This window comes from Capsicum annuum, chromosome 9 (assembly GCF_002878395.1).
Source record: "Capsicum annuum cultivar UCD-10X-F1 chromosome 9, UCD10Xv1.1, whole genome shotgun sequence".
NCBI classification, from domain to species: Eukaryota; Viridiplantae; Streptophyta; class Magnoliopsida; order Solanales; family Solanaceae; genus Capsicum; species Capsicum annuum.
Genome location: NC_061119.1, coordinates 104922706 through 104946883, shown reverse-complemented (window position 1 = coordinate 104946883; position 24178 = coordinate 104922706).

Here is a 24178-nt window from a genome sequence, read left to right as displayed (position 1 = left end):
TTCCTCTGTATAGAATTTCTCTGACTGAGTTAAGGGAACTTAAAGAGCAAATTAAAGATCTTATAGACAAAGGGTTTATTCATCTTATCATTTCTCCATGGGGTGCACCAGTGTTGTTCATGTGCAAGAAGGATAGTTCTTTTCATATGCGCATCGACTACAGGTAATTGGAAAAGGTAAAGGTTTAGAACAAATACCCTCTTTCTTAGATAGATAATCTGTTTGAACAATTGCAAGGTGCCAACCTCTTTTTCAAGATAGATCTTTGGTCTAGCTACAATCAATTGTACATTAAGGAGGTGGATATCTGTAAGATGACTTTTTGTATTCGATATGGGCATTATGATTTTTTGGTGTTGTCATTTGGATTGACAAATGTCCTGGCATTTTTTATGGATTATATGAATAGGGTTTTCGATAGTATTTGGATCTCTTCATCATTGTGTTTATTAATGATATTATAGTATATTCAAAGACTGAGATGGATCATGCAAATCACCTTCGTGTAGTGTTGTAGACCTTAAAGGAACAATAGTTGTTTGCTAAGTTACCCAAGTGAGAATTTTGGTTGAATATTATGACTCTCATGGATTATATTATCTCTAGTAAAGGGATCAGGGTGGATCTGCAGAAGGTGGCTATAGTTAGAAAGTGGACTATACCTATAACTCCATATGATATTGAAAGATTTATGTGTTTAGCTGGGTATTATAGGCTTTTTTGAAGAGTTTTTCGTTGATAGTTTCTTCTTTGACTAAGTTAACTTAAAAAAAAGTTAAGTTTTCTTGGTCGGATTAGTGTGAAGGGGGTTTTAGTAAGTTGAAGGATAAGTTGACTTTGGCTCTAGTTCTGACCTTGTCAAAAGGCAATGATGGGTTTGTAGTTTATTGTAACGCATCTTGGGTTGGTGTTGGTTGTGTGTTGAAGAATCATAGAAAAGTGATAGCCTATGCCTCCAGGCAGTTGAAGGTGCATGAGAGAAACTATCTTGTTCATGATTTGGAGCTATTGGTCATTGAGTTTTCTTTGAAGATATAGAGGAATTATTTGTATGGTGTTCATATGGATATCTTTTCTAAGCACAAGAGTTTGGAGTATATGTTCTCGCAAAAGTAGATTAATCTCAGGCAGAGGAGATGGCTTGAGATTCTCAAAAACTATGATATGAATCTTTACCACCCAGGTAATGCTAATGTGGTTGACATGCTCTTAGCAGGTTGACCATGGCTATATTGGTTTATGTTGAAGAATGAAAGCGAGAATCATTGAAGGATATTCACTATTTTGAAATTCTTGGGGTTCGTATCATAAACTCCAAGGATGGTGGTGTGATGCTGCAAGAAGTGGTTAGATCATCTCTCGATATAGAGATTAAGGAGAAAGAAGTGTAGCATTCTTCCTTGATAAATATTAAAGGCAGCATTGGTCGGAAAAAGGTGGAGGATTTTGAGATTAGCCGCGATGGTACTTTACTCTACCAAGGGAGGTCGTGCGTTCTTGATATAGATGGTTTGCGATAGGATCTTAGTTTAGGCGCACGAGTCGTACTATGTTTTTTATCCTTGTTCTACAAAGAAGTACCATGATATCAAGGAGATCTATTGGTGAAATGGCATGAAATGGGATGTGGTTGATTTTGTGCCCAAGTGCTTGGTTTGTCAACAGGTTAAGGTTGAGAACATGAGACCGGGAGGGTTGTATCAAGAAATTTAGTTTCCTGAATTGAAGTGGGATGAGATTAATATGGATTTTGTTACCGGTCTTGGTCTCAAAACAAATTTTATTAGATTTGGGTCATCGTGGATAGGATGACAAAGTTTGCGCATTTCTTGCCAGTGCGGACTAGCTTTTTGACAAAGGATTATGCAAAATTTATCTTCAAAAGATTGTTAAACTCCATGGGATACCTATTTAAATTATTTTCAATCACTGTATGTAGTTTATGTCCAACTTTGGGTGGTCTTTCCAGAAAGGGTTGGGTACTAAGGTGAGTCTGAGTACTGCTTTCCATTCATAGTTGAAAAGGCAAGCAGAGAGAACAATTCAGACATGGAAGATATTCTTAAATCCTGTGTGATTGATTATAGTGGCAGTTGGGTATAGCATCTATCTTTGTTAGAGTTTACTTACAACAACAACTATCATAGCAGTATTAGCATATCTCCTTTGAGGCATTGTAAGGTAGGAGGTATAGATCTCCTTATGGTTGGTTTGAACTTGGCAAGGATGATTTATTTTGTTCGGATTTGGTTCGTTAAGCTAGGGAAAAGTGACGGTGATTCGGCATAGGCTCAAGGCTTCCCGAGTCAACAAAAAACTTATGCGGATGTTAGGAATAGAGATTTGGAGTTTGCAATTGGAGATAAGATTTTCCCTAAGCTGTCTCCTATGAATGGAGTAGCGTGGTTTGGTAAAAAAAAAAAGCTCAGTCCTTGGTACATTGGTCCTTATATGATTTTATGGAGAGCGGGAAATATTATGGATGAGTTGGAGTTCCCATCCAACTTGACTTATGTTCATCTAGTATTCCATGTTTTTATGTTGAGGAAGTGTGTTGGTGATTCATCTTCGATTGTTTCTTTTGAGGGGTTGGATATCTCATATTCTCTGTCTTATCAAGAAGTCTCGAATGAGATATTGGATAGGCAGGTTTGTTGGTTGTAAAAGAAGGATGTGTCTTTGGTAAAGGTTCTATGGCAGAATGACAAGGTGGAAAAGGCCATGTAGGAAGTGAAGGAGGATATGAAGTCCGAGTATCCACATTTGTTTTTTGCTCATGGGATTCATGTGGAAGGTATGTGTCTTGAACATATCTTTATTTTCTGGGTTTATTAAGGAAAATATTAACATCTTTGCCTCTTTGTTTTCTAAATTTGTTAAAGAGATATTTGATAATGCAAATGACTCTATGTGTGGTCACCCCTACCTTATTTTTCATTCAAGGATGAATGTTCCTAGTAGGGAAGACTGAAGCGTCACAAGTTTAGGCCCTTAGAAAATTTCTTGGAATTCCGTTCTTCAGAACCTATTCGACTCATGGTACGAGCCATATGCTAGGGTATAAATGGTGAAGTCCTATCATAAGCTGAAAGTGTTAGTTGGTTAGATTATATTGGTAACTGGAACAGCTATGACTTAGGGGTGAGTGTTGTATTATTGGGTATGAGTCGTATAGGTGACTCATAAGGTGGACAGTATTTGATCCTCCAAATGTTACATTTTGCCAGGGATGCCGATCATTGGTACGGATCGTATGTTGAGGTTATGATTTGGGTGGATGAGTTGTATACTAGAATGGTTTTGATCCATGGTTGATGATTTGTTATGATTGGGTGAGTGTCAACCGTAAGGGAGGTTAAGACTCATAAGGGGGTCAGTTGTGACCCCGTGTCGGGTTTTTAAGGGATTTAAGCAGGGGTATTCTAGAAATTTCCCTACTTACCCTAATAAAGACCCACAACTTCTAATACACTTAGGCGGTTATTTGACCTATTATTTTTCTCTTAAAAACTTTGTAACTCTTCCTAAACATATCATAATTTTCACAAGAACTTTTGAAGAAAAGAGCTACGGTTTCAACTAAGGGATTACTTTGGGGCTTGTCTTGGTGAATTCTTTCCATCAATCTTCTTTTTTTAAGGCATGATTCTCTTCACAAATTATAATTTCAATTAAAGGCATGGTTACATGGCAGATTTCACAGTTTTTCTCTTGCATGATTATGGCTTCTAACTATTGATTTGGGGATTTTGATGTTAAATTCTTTGTTATGATTTCCTATGATTTTAATTATGTTTTCTATGCATTAACGGTGGTTTTGGATAGTTGAATTTTATGGCAATGCTTTAATGGTTGGAATTTGGTTTTGGTTATATTATGCCCCTAAGGTGTTTGATAAAATGCTTATAAGGATATATTCATTCCATTGGCTTATTTTAATGGAACTCTAGCTTGTTTTCGGCTTATATATGAAACCTTAAATATTTTTAAATTGGTTAAAAAGGAATAAGGCTAATTAGTTATTCTTGTGGAGAACACGATAGTCTCTCAAGAGGTTTAATATGGCTAATGATAGGGCAATTGAATGTCCCCTTAATCTAAATAGTTTGGCTATGGATAACGCTTACAAGTATAGTGGTATGATGATACCATAGGTTTATTGAATTGCCTTGGTTAATAAAAGGATAATTGGATTGTTTGGACTTGGTTCTAATTTTGGCATTAGTGGCAGGAAGTGTATTGTAAGTCGTAGATGGTGGTGATCCAAGGGGAATAAAAATTGAAAACTCATATTTGCTGATATGAGAGGTCTTTGATGGCCACGTGCGAGTTTCATGTTCATATTGGAGGGATTTACTAGTCATCCAAGGGATATTGCCTGGTGATGTAACTACACACAGTGGGACCCTTTTAACAGGGGGAGCTGAACCCATATGGTCATGGTTGGTTGGAAGGTTAAGCTACACAACCCTTGTAAGGATTTTAATGGTATGCTAAACCAGGTCCCTTTTCCTAGAACTTATAAATATGCATATATATATATATGGTTGTTTGCATTGGATAGTTTTCACTTAGTTTTGATAGCTGCCATTACTTTATCCTTACCCCGAGTTTTATGCTAGTGTTCACCCATTAATTCATCTATTAGCGGCTATATTCCCATGCTATGCAGGAACAGGTTGTTTGACTCCTCCTTCAGAGTACTTGATATTGGGATAGCTTACTGGACTAAAGTGGTGAGCTTCTATCTTTTCAGAAGGCATCATTTCATATTGTACATTCTTAGACTTCTTACTTTATTTTTGAATATTGGATTTTGTCATGGTTGGAGGCATGTCCCTACTGGATATTTGTTTTATTTTAGATAGAGGCTTTTTGGTGTTCTGGGGGTTGGTGTAGGCGGGATCAATATTGGTGTCGTCCTTGGCATTAGAATAAGCTGGGATAATGGCATCATCAGACATAATTTCTCACTGTTCCATTGTATTATATTTGGGGTTTCATTATAATGTTATGTTTGATATTTTCTAAATTTTTTGGTATGGTATTGATGGTTGATTTGTATGGCTAGACTCGGTTTGGTCGGTTATGATTGTGACCCGATCCTAGAGTCTTCATGAGAGCATTACGCAATCTTATTAAATGCTCAAAATTTTGCTTATCCAAGGTAGTATAAGGTTGTTTGGTTGGTTTAAGGGGGCGGTCCTCGATCCTAGTTAGACTTGGGATGCCCATTATGACAAGGCCCTAGTTTGGGCTATGTCCAAAAGGTTGGCTTTAATCTAAAGGGGAGATGATAGTGGTGATGGGCTATTGTTTTTATAGGAGAGACTAAATGTTTCTTGTTTGGGAAGGATTTTTATATGCTTGTTTTAGTCCAAGGCTATAAGTGTGATGGATGATTTACGTGAAACTTTTGATATATGTATTGGTTAGTTAATAATTCTAGGTGTGTTCTTTTGGGGATAGTGCATGGGAGTTGTCATTGACGAGATATTAGAGGTGGGAAAAATTTCTTTGGTAGGTTTTTTTCCTAGAAGATCATATGGAGTTATAATGATATTCTGTAATGTCATGTTTCTATATAAGTAAAAGGGTATATTATGCTTTATTAAATTCCTATTAAGAGGTTGAATTTAGTTGTTGAAATGGTAAGAAGAATTATTTCGGAGATGAGAGATATGAAACACACATGGGGTATTCAATTCATGGTTCAGACTAGTATTATAGTGGTACGTGTTGCAATTTGTAATTTCATGTTAGGCTTGAACATAGCAAGGGTGTATATTTTTATGTTAGGCTAGAGTATTTATATATACCAAGGTGAGAATTATAAGTTGCGTTAAATAAGCATAGTATTTAAGGGCAAACATATAGTTGAGGGAATGTTTTAGAAGTGTGGTTAAGCTTGAAGTTAGAAGTTGCATTGTCTAAGGTTTAGTAATTCTATCCTAGCTTAAGTTTCATAGGCCTATATTCCATGTTACAAAGTTGTAGCCATGTTGCGATTTTTTATTCAAATATCCTATTCAGATCATGCCCAAAATTCTTTGTTCCATAACGTTATTACAACATCTTGCAATGAGTGTGGAAGAAATACTCATGTTGATTATAAACTTTTAGTACGATTCAGCCTGTATAGCCAGGGAATTAGTTTATTAATCAAATAGATAAACTCCTATGGTTTTCCATCTTTCCATCCAGTTTTACTATCTGAGGTTTCATGAGTATGGCTATTCCATGAGGTAAAATATTCACATTCATGAAAATTTTGAATGCAGTTTAGTCCATGAAACATGCATCAGGTTCTAATTCAAATATTAACTTATGAAACTGCTTGTAAGTGTTCAGTGCATCTGCTAAGCCTTTCCTTAGTAGTTAAGATATTTCAGTATCATTCAAGGACAAACGATCCCAAGGGGGAGATATTGTAATACCATGTGTTGAAGAGCTATTGTACAACATATGACTTATCTCCTTGTGTCATATAAACATCTTACGAGTCCTATATTTGAGTCATACCTATAGCAGTGTAGAGTAGTTGAAGTCTCTTTTGTATATGAGTTGACCCTAGAAGTATTCAAGGCATGGTACGAGTCGTATAAAGTAGAACGTAAGGGTACCAACATAGTTCCCTAGGTTTCTATCCTACTTACGAGTGGTGGCTACTAGTCATAATAACTTGTTACAAGTCATAATATATGAATCGTATCTTGACAAGCAAAGGACCCAAGAATAAAGCCTCATGTTTTGATAGCTTTATAAGTTACTTTTACAAATATTAAGTCCTTAAATAGCTCCTAGCTCAAGAATAAGTCAAAACATTCCTTTGCAATAAAATTCTTGGGATGCATACAATTATTGTCATCTTCAAACGAGCAAAAATTTTGTTATACTAAGAATTTTTTAACTAAAAATATACCAACAAATAAATAATTGAATTATATTTCCGACGTTACAAATTTCACATTAGTATGATATCGGGGAGAAAAGTTACTGCCAAATTACAGAAGCATTGTCAAAGCTGGCAGTGGTTACAACTCACTAATGATGACTCATAAGCTGGCCATACGAGTCGCCTGGAAAAGTCGTACCTACAATAGTAGGGCTCAAATCTGAGTTCCGAGTGATGACTCAAGATATGAACTGTACCTAGAACACACGATTCGTGACCTAAGACATTGATATAGCTTTCAAACAATTTCCAGAAGGTTACTAAGGGTTTGTTTGATCTTTTCTCTTCTTTAAACTCCCAACCCACGGCTTAAAATCATAAGAAGGCACTATTTTTTCTGAATCCTCGATCACTTCATATGTTATTTCCTCCTCCTACCATCAAGAACATGAAGAACATCAAGATTAGGGTTCCTCAACCAAAATTCATCCTTCAAGTCCCAAGTTTCAAACTTTGTTCATATGTCAAGAAACATCAGGTATGTGGGTATTATGAACAAGGTTATTTTTTCATTCTTGTTCCCAAAATACATGGGTTTAAGATTGAATTTCTTTATTTTTAATTAGGGTTCATACCCAAATAATTATTTTCATGAATTATGATATTTCCATGAGATTAAAGTCTTTTAGTGCATCAAGGTTTACTTACATCCATGGATTGATTTATAAGATTCATATTTTGATTTGAAACTCCTTATTCTGACTGGAATTGTAGAAGTATTTTAAAATAATCATTGGGTATGAAGTTTTATCTTAAGCATGTATTATAAGTCTTAAGTACAAGTATTGAGTTTACAAGAAGATTATACATTTAAGCTCCATTGATAAGTTTGTACTATGATTTAAAACATAGATTGGTCTTTTTATATTAAGAGAAGATATGGAATCCACATTTTCTCATCTTGATTATGATTTAAACAAAAGAGAAGTATAACTAGTTTTCACACTTTAAAACCCTTATGCTAATTTAAGGCGGATTTCCTAAAGTATGAGCATATAAGTATTATGGAAGTAGTATTTAGCACCGAGAAGGGAATGCGGATGAACATATCCTTAATTCCTAGAAACTACTAGTCACCATAGGTTAAACTTTTTTCCTTTATGGATGAAGTAAAGTGATCACTATGATTAAGGTTCTATTCCGATGGCAAGGATAGGACAACTTTCCTCAATATGGATAATACGTTGGACTTCACGATAGCTCAAATGGTTTATGTCAATTAGACGAAACTCCCATAACAGAGACTAAAAGTAAATCTATTGGAACTAAGTGTTATGACTCACAAATATTATCACTATGCTACATTACTCATTTTTATAATTTTGCAGTCTTTGTTTTATTCAAGCTCAAGGTGAGTTATTTACTCATAGCATGCATCATTTGAAAGTCTATGTTTATATTCAGTTATTGTTTAACTTATGCATTTATCCCCAAATAGTCAGTGAATTCAAGAAGAGGTGTCTAACATTCATATCTATATGATAAATTGTCTTATAATATAGGTACCAGTTATTGCCCACACATCATAATCAGACAGTTTGCAGCTTCTGGTCTGAAGGTGATAAGTTATTTTAATTCGAGGGTTAGAATTGATAATAGTTCTAGTAGCATGTTTATTCAGTCATATTGATTAGACATAGCTGGGGGTCATATCTCGTCTTCCTATAGTCAATATTAGTAGAGGATTCATAGACGGTCATTTAAAGTTGATGTATTTACTTCTAGTTTTGTTTTGAATAACTAAAGTGTAAATGTTTTAAATAGTTTTGTATTGAATATACTCAGAAAATGACATCTCTTCCGTGTATTTCTTTCAAATTTATGTAATAGATTCAGTTACTTATGAGTTGTGCATGTATCATGGGTAGCTTAGGATTATTTGTGGTTCTAAACACCATGTGACATCCAGTGAGTAATCTCAATGCTTTGTAGAGCTTATCCATTGCTGCCCTAAGTTATTTATGATTTATTGGGTCCGACGGTTTAGTTACAGGGTAGTTTATTTGGTTTTCAAAAGGCAATTCCTTATTTTTAAGTCTTTTTTGGTTCTAAATAGCCACCGGAAAAAACATCAATGAAATGATCTCAAAATCCAATTTTGACTATGCCAGTAGATTTAGACTATAAAATTTAGGCTAGGTAGATCTTTGGTTTGGGTTCCAATGCACCCGAGCTCATTTTGATCTATTGGTCGTAAAGTTGGAAAATAAAAATACTGGCGTAGGACCCACATTTGGTCAAAATGACCTTGGATGCCAAATATGACTTCTCCATCATGTCCAGAATGCCTATTTTAGTTTGGGGGACCCTCGGTTCATGTACGAAGGCTCCAATACTTATTTTGGGCTATTGATCAGATTTTATTTTTGGCTATTGAGCAGATTTTATAAAAAAATTATAACTATAGAAGTGAGCCCCACTATTTTCTAAACAATCTTCTATGAAAGTTATGATGAGTCTAATGGATTTGAAATGTGGTTTGCACTTAAAATTCATTATTGGATCATATTCTTTAGATTTTTAATGAGTTTTGTGGGTCAAAATAACAATTTTGATTTTTCTATCATCTGGTACCCCAGGAGAAAATGTGATTGCGACAAATTTGTATAGTGATCGTGATACTACAATAGTGACCTCGAGATGGTGATTATGCATCTCCAAAGCTGGTGTTGGTATTTATGGAACCTGTAGGCTGCGTTGTGGCTAATTTTAATACATTTTTAGGACATGGAAACCCTAAAGAAGCATAATAACACAATTGATCTTGTGGGTATCTTGGGAGCTTTATTGACATCTTTTATCCTGATTTTCACCTGGATTTAGGTAAAATTTCATAACTTTATTTATGAATTTCTTGGTTTTTAACCCAAAACTCAACTTAGCTTTGGACTTGATTTAAGACCAAAATTTTCTTTGTTTTTTCCTATTCCTTAAGGGTTATGATAGCTTGTTCATGTATAAACATTGGGTTGACCTTGGAAATGTATTTTTTATATGAGGGACCCACTTAGGGTTTTTGGTGTTATTTTTGTACACGAAATACGATGGAGAAATATGGGTATCGTTAGACTGGTATTGATGAGTAGATTAATAATTTTATATTGTGTTGGCATTTTGGTCTTGTGGAATTAAGATGAGCTTTTGGTGAATAGAGGAGGTTTTGCGGTTAAGCTTTGAGGTAGACTTCTATCTACTTTTCTTCATAGATAATGTGTGATATATGTTGTTTGTGAATGTGAATGTTAAGATTAATACTAGATAACATGACTTAGAATTGAATATTAAAGATTGGAGATTCGATGAAGGTTTTAACCTGTAAGTTGAATTATTTAATACCCTTTTTGGACGTGATGATCGTCTCCCTAGTTTGGGTTTATAATATGGGATGATTTTAGGTATGGGATGTGTTTTAAGTGTTGGAATCATGGATAGTATGATTAAATATTGTCGGACTATTTCAGTGATCTTGAAGCCATAATTTGGGGTAGAATTGACATAAATTCTTGTGTTTCTCAACAAAGTTCCTATCCTAGAATTGGTTATGGCTAAGTTTTCATCTAGAAGTTAAACTAGATACATAATCCTAGTTTAGGCATATAGTGTCTAATTATTAAAATTGAGGATTAAAAGTGGGATTTTCTGGCCCCGTATAGGCTTAGATTATGTTAGCCTTGTGGACTTAGTAGCAGATGTTAGGCATGGATGAAGTTAGTGAACCTTAGTATAAGGTTTGTTCGTGGCTTATTGAATTATGATGTATTTTTCCTGGATAATGTTATTTGGGCCTGTAGGGATGCTATTTCATCTTAGACATGATATTAGGCCTATAGAGATATTGTTTCCTCTTAGACATGATGTTAGTCTTATATAGATATTATTTCCTATTCGATATGATGTTAGGCCTATAGAGATTGGATCCTCCAAGATGATTTTCTTATTAGTTATGATTATTGGGCTTGTAGAGATGATATTTCTCTTAGATCTAATAGTTGGTCTGGAAAGGTGACATTTCTCATTATCGTGATATATGACCTATAGACATGAGATTATTATATGCTAATTGATATTGTGCATCCCAAATATGAGATCATTATATTCTTATGGATATTTTACCTCCTTGATATAATATTATTAAATGCTTATTAACATTATGCCTCCTAGATGTGAGATGATTATATGCTTATTGATATTATGCCTCCTAGATATGAAATGATTATATGCTTATAGATATTATGCCTCCTAGATTTAAGATGATTATATGCATATTGATGCCATACCTCTTTGATGTGATATAATTACATGCTTAATGATATTGTGCCTTTTATATGTGATTTGATTATAAATATACAATAGCTTGTAATATGTTTATCCATACGAGTTTGGAATATGTATATGAGCCTAGGGTCAAATTATGTTGTTCAGATTATTCTAGACACGTTATTGGGCCAAAGGCCGTGTTTTTTATATTGATTAGATTTCTTCTTGATGAAAATTAAATGTAGAATTAGTAGGAAAAAGGTGTAGGATTTTGAGATTAGCAGCGATAGTACTTGGTGGTACCAAGGGAGGTCGTGTGTTCCTGATGTAGATTGTTTGTGATAAAGGATCTTTGTTGAGGCGCACGAGTCGTGCTATGTTTTTCATCCTGTTTTTACTAAGATGTATCTTGATCACAAGTTCTATTGGTTGAGTGGAGTAAAATATGACGTGGTTAATTTTCTCTCCTAGTGCATAGTGTGTTAACAAATTAAGGTTGAGCATATAAGACCTTGTGGGTTGTATCAAGAAAATCAATTTCTTGAATGGAAGTGGGAGGATATCAATATGGATTTTGTTATACGTCTTTTCTTGGTCTCGGAACTAATTTGATTTGATTTGGGTCATCGTGTATAGGATAAAAAAGTTTGGACATTTCTTGCCTATGTAAACTAACTTTTCAACGGATGATTATGCGAAGCTTTATCTCAAAAGATTGTGAAATTCCATGGGGTTCCTATTTCAATTATTTTCGATCGCGATACGTAGTTTATGTCCAACTTCTGGCAATCTTTCCAAAAAAGGTTAGGGACTAAGGTGAGTCTGAGTACTGTTTTCCATTCATAGTTGGATGGGCTGGCGCAGAGAACTATTCAGACATTGAAAGATATGCTTCGAGCCTATGTGATTGATTATGGTGGAAGTTTGGTGAAGCATCTACCGTCGGTTGATTTTTTTTACAATAATAGATATGATACGATTATTGGTGTGTCTCTTTTTAAGGCATTATATGGTAGGAAGTGTAGATCTCCTATTAGTTGGTTTGAGCTCGGCAAGGCTTATTTATTTTGTCCAAATTTTGTTCATCAAGCTATCGAAGAGGTGAAGGTAATTAAAGATAAGCTCAACGCTGCCTAGTGTCGTCAAAATTCTTATACGGATGTTAGGCATAGAAACTTGGATCTTGCAGTTGGGGATAAGGGTTTTTATAAGGTTTCTCCTATGAAAGGAGTAGTGCAGTTTTGTAAAAAGTGAAAGCTCAATCCTTGGTACATTAGTCCTTTTGTGATTTTACAGAGAAGGATCAATATTGCATATGTGTTGGAGTTTCAATCTAGCTTGATTTATGTTCATCCGGTATTCCGTATTTCTATGTTGAGGAAGTTCATAAGTGATCCGTCTTCGATTATTTCTTTTGAGGGGTTGGATATCTCAGATTTTTTGTCTTATGAATAGGTCTCGGTTAAGATATTGGACATGCAGGTTCATCGGTTACAGACCACGTATGTGACTTTATTTAAGGTTCTATGGAGAAACCACAAGGTGGATAATGCCAGGTGGGAAGTAGTGGAAATGAAGTTCAAGTATTCGCATTTGTTTTCTGCTCCTTGGATTTGTGCAAAAGTCATGTGTCTTGAACATATCTTTATTTTCTAAGATTTATAAAGGAAAGATTAATATCTTTGCCTCTTTGTTTTTAAACATTGTTAAATGGATGTTTGATAATGCAAATACCTCTTTGTGTGGTCACCCTTACCTTATCTGTCATTCAGGGACGAATGTTTCTAGTAGGGAAGATGGAAGCATCACAGGTTTGGACCATTAGAAAATTTCATGGAATCTCGTTGCTCGAAACTAATTCGACTCATGGTTTGAGTTGTATGCTAGGGTATGAGTGGTGAATTCTTGTCATAAGCTGACTAGTGTTAGTTGGTGGGATTGGTTTGGTCACTAAAATGGCTACGACTTAGGGGTAAGTGTCATATAGTTAGGTACGACTCATATGAGTGACTCGTAAGGTGGACAGTGTTTGATCCTCCTGGGTTTACTTTCTTCCAGGGATGCGGATCAGGGGTACGAATCGTATACTGAGGTTACGACTTGGGTGGATAAGTTATATATTGGAAAGATTTTGATCCATGGTTGAGGCTTGGTTGCGATCGGGTGGTTGTCAACTGTAATGGAGGTGAAAACTTGTAAGGGGGCCAGTCGTGAACGTGTGTTGGGTTTTTATGGGATTTAAGTGGGGGTAAAGTGAATATTTTCCTACTTACCCTAATAAGTACCCATGACTTCTAATACACTTAAGAGGTTATTTACTCTATTATTTTACTCTCAAACACTTAGAAACTCTTCCTAAACATATCATAATTCTCTCAAGACCTTTTGCGGAAAAGATCTAGGGTTTCAACTAAGGGATTAATTTAGGCCTTGTGTTGGTGAATTCTTTTCATCAATCTTTTTTGTTTAAGGCATGATTCACTTCCCTAATTGTAATTTCAATTAAAGGCATGGTTCCATGGATGATTTCTTACTTTTTCTCTTGCATGATTATGGCTTCCAACTATTGATTTGGGGTTTTTTATGTTAAATTCTTTATTATGATTTCCTATGGTTTTAATTATGTTTTCTATGCATTAACAGTGGTTTTGGAAAATTGAATTTCATGGTAATGGTTTAATGGTAATGGAATTTAGTTTTGGTTATATTATGCCCTTAAGGTTTTTGATAAAATGCTTCTAAAGATATGTTCATTGTATTGGCTTATTTTAGTGGAACTCTTGCTTTTTTTCAGATTATATATGAAACCTTAAATAGTTTAAGTGGTTTACAAAGTTTTAAGGATAATTATTTATACTTGTGGAGAACATGATAGTCTCTCAAGAGGTTTAATATGGCTAATGATAGGGCACTTGAATGTCCCCTTAATCTAAATGGTTAGGCTATGGATAATGCTTGCAATTATAGTGGTATCACGATGCCAATAATTTATTGAATTGCCTTGGTAAATAAAATGATAATTGGATTGTTTGTACATGGTTTAAATTTGGTTATTAATGGAGGAAAGTGTATGCTAAGCCGTGGAAGGTGGCAGTCCCTAGGGGAATAAAAACCAGAAACTCATATTTGATGATATAAGGGGTCTATGATGGCCACATGTGAGTGTCACATTTATATTTGAGTGATTTACTAGTCATCCAAGGGAAATTGACTAGTCGTGCATCTACACGCACTGGGACCCTTTCAACTAGGGGAGCTAAACCCATATGGCTCGTGGGTGGTAGGAAAGCTAGGCTACACTACCCTTGTAAAGGTTTTAATGGCATGCTAAACCAAGTCCCTTTTGCCAGCACTTATATATATATGTATGGTTGTTTTCATTGGATGGTTTTCACTTAGTTTTAATAAGTCGCATTGCTTTATCCTTACCCCGAATTTTATTCTAGTGTTCACCCACTAACCCATCTATTGGCGGCTATATTCCCATGCTGTGCAGGAATAGGTTATTCGACTCCTTCTTCATATTACTTGATTCGGGGATAACTTATTGGACTAAAGTAGTGAGCTTTCATCCTTTTAGAAGGCCTCATTTCATGTTTGACATTCTTAGACTTTTTACTTTCTTTCTAAATATTGGTTTTGGACATGGTTTGGGGCATGTACCAACCAAATATTTGTATTCTTTTAGATAGAGGCTTATGGAACTTCTGGAGTTTGGTATGGTTGGGATTGGTATTAGTGTCGGCCTTGGCATTGGAATGAGATGGGAGGATGGCATCATCGAACATAATTTCTCATTGTTCCATCATATTACATTTTGGGTTTAATTATCATATTACATGTGATATTGTCTAAATTGTTTGGTATGGTATGGATGGTTGTTTTTGTATGGTTAGACTCAGCTGGGTCAATCATGATTGTGACCCTATCCTAGAGTCTTCATGAGAGTATTAGACAATCTTATTAAATGCTTGAAACTTAGCTCATCTAAGGTTGTATAAGGTGGTTGGGTTAGGTTTAGGGGGCAGTCTCTATTTCTAGGTGGACTTGGGATGCCCATTACGACAAGGCCTCGGTTCGGGCTGCGTAAAAAAGGTTGGCTTTAATATAATGAGGAGATGATAATGGTTATGAAAAATTATTTTGATGGGAGAGAGTAATTTTTTCTTGTTTGGGAATGATTTTTGTATGCTTGTTTAGTCCAAGACTAAAAGTATGGCGGATGATTTAGGTGAAACTTTTTATAAATGTCATGGTTAGTTGAGAATTCTAGGTGTGTTTTATTGGGGATCGTGTATAGGAGTTGTTATCGACAAGAGATATCAGAAAAGGTGGGAAAAATTTCCTAGGTAGGTTGTTTGCCTAGATATTCATATGTGGTTATAAGGATATGTTAGGCTTGAACATGGCAAGGGTGTGTAGTTTCGTGTTAGGCTAGAGTAGTTATATATACCAATGTGAGAATTATAAGTTATGAGAAATAAGCATTGTATTTACGGGAAAACATATAGTTGAGGGAATGTTTTAGAATTGTGTTTAAGCTTGAAGTTAGTAGTTGCATTGCCTAAGGTTTAGTAATTCTTTCATAGCTTAGGTTTCATAGGCCTATATTCCATGTTATAGAGTTGTATCCATGTTGTGATTCCTTATTCAGATAACTTTTTCAGATCACGCCCAAAATTTTTTGTTCGATAATGTTATTAGAACATCTTGCAATGAGTGTGGATGAAATACTCCAGTAGAGTATAAACTTTTAGTATGATTTAGTCTGTATAGTCAGAAAATCAGTTTATCAATCAAACAGATAAACTCATATGGTTTTCCATAGTACCATCTGGTCTTACTATCTGAAATTTCTTGAGTATGGCTAATCCATGAGGTAAAATATTCCCATTTATGAAAAGTTTGATTGAAGTTCAGTCAATGCAACATGCATTATTTTCAAATTCAAATATTAGTTATGATTCAGCTTGTAAGTGTTCAGTGCATCATCTCAGCCTTTCCTCAATATTTATGCCAAGTCAGTATCATTATGGGACAAATGATTCCAAGGGGGAGATACTATAAAACCCCATGTCCAAGAGCTATTGTACAACATATGATTTAGCTTCTTATGTTGTATAAACAATATACGAGTTGTATATTTGAGTCGTACCTATGGCAGTGTGGAGTAATTGAAGTCTCTTGCGGATATAAGTTGACCTTAGAAGTATTAAAGGCATGGTACGATTCGTATAAAGTGTAGTCGTAAGGGTAACAACCTAGTTCACTAAGTTTCTATCCAGCTTACGAGTGGTGGCTACTGATTGTAATGACTTGTTATGAGTCAAAAGATATGACTCGTATCATGACCAGCAAAGGACCCAAGAATCAAGCCTCATGTTTTGATCGCTTTAAAAGTTACTTGGACATATATTAAGTTCTTAAATAGCTCCTAGCTAAAGAACAAATCAAAACATTTCAATGCGATAAAATTATTAGGATGCATACAACTATTGTCCTCTTCAAATGAGCATAACATTTGTTATCCTAAGAATTTTTTATTTCAAAACATACCAACAAATAAATAATTGAATTATATTTCTAATAATAAAAATTTAGCCTTAGTACGATATTGGGGTTAAAAGTTACGGCCAAATTACTGAAGCACTGTCAATGCTAGCAGTGGTTGCGACTCACTAATGACGACTCATAAGCATCCTATATGAGTCGTAAGAAGGATTCGTACCCACAATAGTAGGGCTCGAAATTTCAGTTCCTAGAGATGACTCCAGACACGACCGTACCCAGAATATGCGAGTCGTGAACTAAGACATCACTATCGCTTTCAAACAATTTCTAAAAGGTTCCTAAGCATTTTTTGATCTTTTCTCCTCTTTGAACTCCAAACCCACTACTTACAAACATAAGAAGGCACTATTTTTTCTGTATCCTCAATCACTTCACATGTTATTTTCTCCTCCCACCATTAACAATATGAAGAACAACAAGATTAAGGTTCCTCACCCAAAATTCATCCTTCAAGTCCCAAGATTAAAACCTTCCTCAGAAGTCAAGAAACTTTAGGTATTAGGGGTTTATGAACAATGTAATTCATTCATCCTTGTGCCCAAAATACATGGGTTTAAGATTGAATTTCTTTATTTTTAATTAGGGTTCATACCTAAATATCCATTTTCTTGAATTATGACATTTCCATCAGATTAAAGGCTTTAAGTGCATAGGGTTTACATACATCCATGTTTTGATTTATAAGATTCATATTATGATTTGTAATTCCTTATTCTGACTGGAATTGTTGAAGTATTTTAAAATGATTATTGAGTATGAACTTTTAGCTTAAGCATATATTATAAGTCTTAAGTACAAGTATTGAGTTTACAAGAACAATATCCTCTTCATATCCATCGATAAGTTTGTACTATGATTTAAAGCATAGATTGATCTTTTGATATTAAGATAATATATGGAATCCATATTTTTCATCTTTGTTATGATTTAAACTGACGAGAAGCATAACTAGTTTTCACACTATAAAACCCTTATGCTAATTTAAGGTGGATTTACTAAAGTATGAGCATATAAGTATAATGAGAGTAGTATTTAGCACGAATAAGGGAATGCGGATGAGCATATTATTAATTCCTAGAAGCTGAGAGTCACCATATGTTAAAATTTTTCCTTTATGGATGGAGTACAGTGATCACTGTGATTAAAGTTCTATTTCGATGACAAGGATAGGGTAACTCTCCTCAATGTGGGTAAGATGTTAGACTCCATGATATCTCAAATGGTTTATGTCCGTTAGAAGAAACACCCATAAGAGAGACTAAAAGTAAATCTATTAGAACTAAGTGTTATGACTCATAACTATTATCATTATTCTACATTACTCATGTTTATGATTTTGCACTCTTTGTATTATTTAAGCTCAAGGTGAGTCATTTACACATAGCATGCATCATTTGAAAGTCTATGTGTATATTCAGTTATTTTTTAACTTATGATCTCACCACTACATACTCATTACATTCAAGAAGCAGTGACCCTCGTTCATGTCTATGTGATACATTGTCTCATAATATAGGTAGTAGTTGTAGCCCACATATCATAATCAGACAGTATGCAGCTTTCGGTCAGCAGGTGATGAGTTCTTTTGATTCAATGACTCAAGATGAATATTTTTCTAGTAGCATGTTTATTCAGTCACATTGATTAGAGATAGGTGGGGGTCATGTCTCGGCAACCTATAGTCAATATGAGTAGAGGCTTCATAAATGGTCATTCAAAGTTGATGTATTTACTTCCAATTTTGTTTTGTATAACTAAAGTGTAAATATTTTAAATAGTTTTGTATTTAATATATACAAAAAATGGCATCTCTTCCGCATATTTCTTTCAAATTTATATAACTTATTCAGTTACTTATGAGTTATGCAGGTATCAAAGGTTAGCTTAGGATCACTTATGGTTCGAAGCACCATAAGGAATCAAGTGGGTAATCTTGGGGCATTATAGAGCTTCTCCAATGCTGCCCTAAGTCATTTATGACTTACTGGTACCAACGGTTCGGTGACAGGGTAGTTTGTTTGGTTTTAAAAGGCAATTCCTTAGTTTGAAGTCTTTACTAGTTCCAAATAGCCACCTGGCAAAAACATCAATGAACGATCCCAAAATCAAATTTTGACTATGTTAGCAGATCCAAAATATCAATTTTAGGCTATGTAGACCTTTGGTTTGGGTCCCAATGAACTCGAGCTCATTTTGACCTATTGGTCATTAAGTTGGAAAATCAAAATATGGGTGTGGGACCCATATTTGGTCAAAATGATCTTGAATGGATAAAATAACTTCTCCATCGTGTTGAAAATGCCAATTTTAGATTGGGGGGACCCTTGTTTTAGGTACGAAGGATCCCGAACTTATTTTGGGCTATTGAGCAGATTTAATGGAAAAATAAAACTATAGATCTGGGCCTCACTTTTTGCTAAACAATCTCCGATGAAAGTTTTGATGATTCCAGACGATTTGAAATGTGTTTTACACTTCAAATTTATTTTTGGACCATGTTCTTAAGATTTTGTAATGACCTGGGACTACCCCCTAGTCGTCACATGGTTCTTACGACCCCGAAGGACCACAAGCTAACCCATGACTGATATCTGCTGTGAGCACTAAACAATAATGCTAAATAAATGTGGAAAAATAGGTTTAAATGCCATAAGGTTCAAATTCTGAGATAATGATAAATAACAACATCTAATAAAACACCTATATCTGAAATACTATCTGAACTAGTCTTTTCTGAAAGCCTCTAATTAAAATGTCTGAATATGGAGATGATAGGACAAGCCCTAACTAAATCCAACTACTACAATACTGAAACTACTGAAATGCTAAAATAAAATCATATCCTCAATAAATAAGGACTCACTACTAAATCTTTGACTGCTGACTGGATCTGTCTATACACGATTGGGAAACCTAAGTGTCCGAACCTATGATATGAGACATGATAGTGCAAAGAAAGAGTATGCATCAGTAAGTGAAATGTACTGGTATGCTATATGAGGTAAGGCTAAATGCAAGGGTTCAAATGAATGAATAGTAACTAACTGAATAATATAGAATAACTGAATATGAGTACGTGGATAACTAAAACTATTGTAAATACTATGTATGCGATACTATGCATATATGTATACTATAACTGAGCTTTTCTGAAGCTAAGTTTTGAGTTCTGTTACTAGGTAAAATATAATCTGAAGTTACTGATAACTAAATTACTGATACTGAGTGACCATGTCTAACAATTTTGATCCTATAGAACTGAACTGAGTTCTAGACTGAAAATTGAAACTGAAACTGTAGGAGGTAATCATCTAACCAACATGCCCCTCTCTGAACTGATTGGGGTCCAACCTGTAACCCCAGGTGGAAGGGAGCAAATATCGTGCCATGGTTACTAACAATATAAAAACTAGGATGCCAAGCCTAACTGATAGGTGATACCTTGATAGAGCCAAGCCTAATCTAACGGGTATCCCCTGGGAGGTAGTCAAGCCTAGTCTGATGGATGACTCCTCATCCTGCGCTGGCTACACAGTTCTTGAGTACAGGGACTGCTACTAACGACTCTTCCTATCTGATGGGGAAGACATCATCCCTATACTCACTCGGTGCTAAATCTTACTCTCAACTGAATAGACACTGAACTGTTATACTGGACTGAACTAGACCAATTCACTGAGTTTCCTGAGTGCTATAAATGACTGAGTTCTACTGAGTTTTGTATCTAACTGAGAATACTATTTATCATGACAAGACTAACACTATTCTGTAATTGACACTGGCTCTAAATAAATAGCTAAATTATTGAGTATTAAATACCACCAGGACTCGTAGCATGAAAAGTAAAGAATCACATGATCTTGCAAAGCATAACAATTTATACATATTCATATATCATCTATAGAGACATTTTATCAAACACTTGTAGGGCATAAGCTTGCTCATATACTAACATGTCATAATTTCATCACTTTATTCTCATGGACATTCTATCAAACACTTAGGGAGGACAAGTTCATGCACATAATCATGGATAACATATAAACATGGAAACTATAATGCCTAACCTACAATTCCATGGGTTTAGCATGCAATTCATATAATTCCCATAAAATACTAGCTTTTTTCATGAATCACATAATAATCATGGATTTAAAACCCAATTAACATCATAGACACATTAATCACTTTGTAAATTCAAGGGTTTATCAAGATAATAACATATTCATCACGCATGCTATTCCATTTTATGAAACTTGCACTTAAATCATGGATTGAAACCCAACTACTATCACAATTCAAATATGGAAAATCATAAATCTGAGACCTTGTATGTGTAAAAAGGGATTCTTGAACTCTATGGGTGAAATAAACCCATAGATGAACACCTAACATACTTTAGAAGAAGAATTCTCGAAGGTTCTAGGAGAGATTCTTAAGGATTGACATTGATTCTTGAACTAGGGTTTTTGCCTCTTGAGAGAGAATGATTTAATTTGGGGAAAAACTGAAAGAATAATGCTCTAACTAGGTTTATTAGGGTTAAATTTCGTGTTAAAGGCTGACTAGGGTCGTGGAAAATGACTCAAATACCCCTGGAATGATATAAAAACTCAGAACTTAAAATTGAAAATTAATTGAAAAATCTCAATTTGGACCCTTGGCATGACACAGCCTTCTCGCGCCGTGTCACTGGAAAGTGGACAACTGGGAATTGGACCATCAACGTGATGCGGTTGAATCGCGTTAACCCTTGGATGGGACCTAGAAGTTTACCGGGGTGCGGTGGGATCACGTTGGTGTATTGAAAATTGACAAATGTGAAAATAAGTTGTGGCGCGATGCGCTAGTATTGCAATACCTCACTAAAAACTGATAATTTCCATTTTGGCATGCCCTGAGACGCTCTACTGGCCTTAATGACGGTGTTTAACGACTGAAAATTAAAATCGCCATAACTTCTACCCGATTATCAGATTTAGGCAAATTTTATATCGTTGGAAAGGTAATTGAATTTCCTACACAATGGCATGATATATAATAAAAACTAATGAGTTTTTCAAAAATTTTATATACGAATACTTGGACATAGATTATGCTAGGGAAATATTAAGTGTTACAATATCTCCCCATTGGGATCATTCATCCTCGAATGTAACTGGTTAAGCTAAGATTTTAATAGACTTATTTCATATACTGAACATGCTTATCTGATGCATGACTACATAACTGAGCTACCAAAAAACTGCGCTTTTACATTGAACATGCATGAACGGGAACATGAGAAGATGGTGGAGTTTTAAATATGATACATAGACTGATTATCATGAAAGGGACAAGGACCTTGAATACATGCCATGTCTTGGGAATGGTCATCCAGCTAAGATTGGAATGAGAGGGATAACTTATGAGTACCCATTACTCCAAATTGGATTTGTTACGTGAAGATAAACTTAAAGGTTTAGGACTTAAAAGCTCTGGGGTTATAGTGCATCTCCCCCTTGGGATATTATGTCTCTAGAAGAATGCTGACTTGGCTGGGATACTGAGGAAAGGTTAAGACAGTGCATAGGGTACCTACTAACTAAATTATGAATAAATATCTGATATCTAAAACTAATACATGATACATGAACTGGACTAAATTCGTAACTACTAGGATTGTTCTATTTTGGGATAGGACGACTAGATGGAAAGATGGGAAACCATCCGAAGTTGTCCACCTGACTACTAAACTGAATTGCTTGCTTTACGGACCAAATCATACTGAAAACTTATACTTAACTGGATCATCTCTTGACACTTTTTCTATAAAGTTCTACTGACTTTAGGGAGCAAGGAAATCTTGGCATATCCTGAATGAGACATAAGAAATCATAACATGGCTAAAATTATGTAATATGAGTTGAGGCCTACGAAATATCACCTAAAATAGAGTGACTAAGCCTTATGTACTGCCTCTATAAATGTTCAAGCTTAAATATATCTCTCAAATACTCTCTCAACTATAACCTCCACCTTAACACAATTCTTCACCTGACACTACTAAAAATATTCACATAGACACTGATCATGAATGCATAAACATACTAACCTAGTTGATTAACTAGATGACTAATAGCTTAATACTGGTCATGTGAGATTTAACTATACTTAACCTTAATAACTGGACTAAAATAATAAAGTACTATTCCTATGAGGTAAGGACTGACTAAGGAGCGTGAGGTTACCGAGCATAAATTTATGGGAAAGGTATTATCTAGGATTGTAAGACTAAACCCAAAACATGATTATAAAATACTGAGATACTGACAACTGAATAACTGGTAATTGTACGCTTTGGTCACGCTAACCTGAAACTAGATTGAGTTTTGTACTGAATGTTGAACTGAGTCTATGACTGAGTTCTGATTGCTACATGATGGGGACTGGCACAAATTTTGGATCTAAATGTACGCTCATATTCTGTATTTTCTCAACTTCTTATCTCAGGAAGAATTCTAATTTTTTTCTCCAATAACTAAATACAACCTCTTGCTAGCTATTCGCCCGCACACTAACATGACTTTCAAGACTATCTTTATAACTTCAACTTTGGGTAAAACATGCATGCACCAATCTTTCCTTAATCATGAAACATCTACTCTACTCTCTCCCTTCTAAGGAATCTCTCATGACTAAATTATTTCATAAGGAGAGTTCACTGAAGGTCTAAAACATAGGGGCCTAAAGTATGAATGGACACTATACCTGAACTTGATCCTTAACTGAAGCCTGAGGAATAGAATACCTACATCATAGATTTACCAAGAGGTCCAAACTAAAAATATACATGACAAAGTCTGAATATAACTGATCATTGGAGCCTAGCATGAGTCATGGGAACTGAGTATACTATAAGGTCTGAGCAACTGAGTCATGAGTTGCGTGACCTAGGTTAGAGTTTCGGTATTCATGGAACATGATTCATAATACTAAGGAAACTAGAACTCCTTATACTAGAAACTATAACACACATAATTTTTGATAATTTGTATGAATAGGAACCATGATCATGAAGCTAACGTGTAAAGGTTGAGTAGATATCGTGATAGCTGAAGTGCAAAACTTTGCACTGAAGTAAGGAAGGGTTGGGCATCAACCTTTCCCACTGCTTCTCTACACATACTGACATTACTACTAAAATTTGAAAGTCTGACTTGTTACTTATTCTGCCATCCCCCCTTAGCTTAAAGATGTTATTCTAAGTCTGCGAACCCCTTAATAAACTCTAAATAAAGCTGAGACCACTTTACTCTAGAGTTTGAGATATGACAATGCTAATAAACACTAAACTCATTCTGAAGGAGTACTCTTGATAATGTAAGGTCCACTACTATTACTTCTTTCATATAC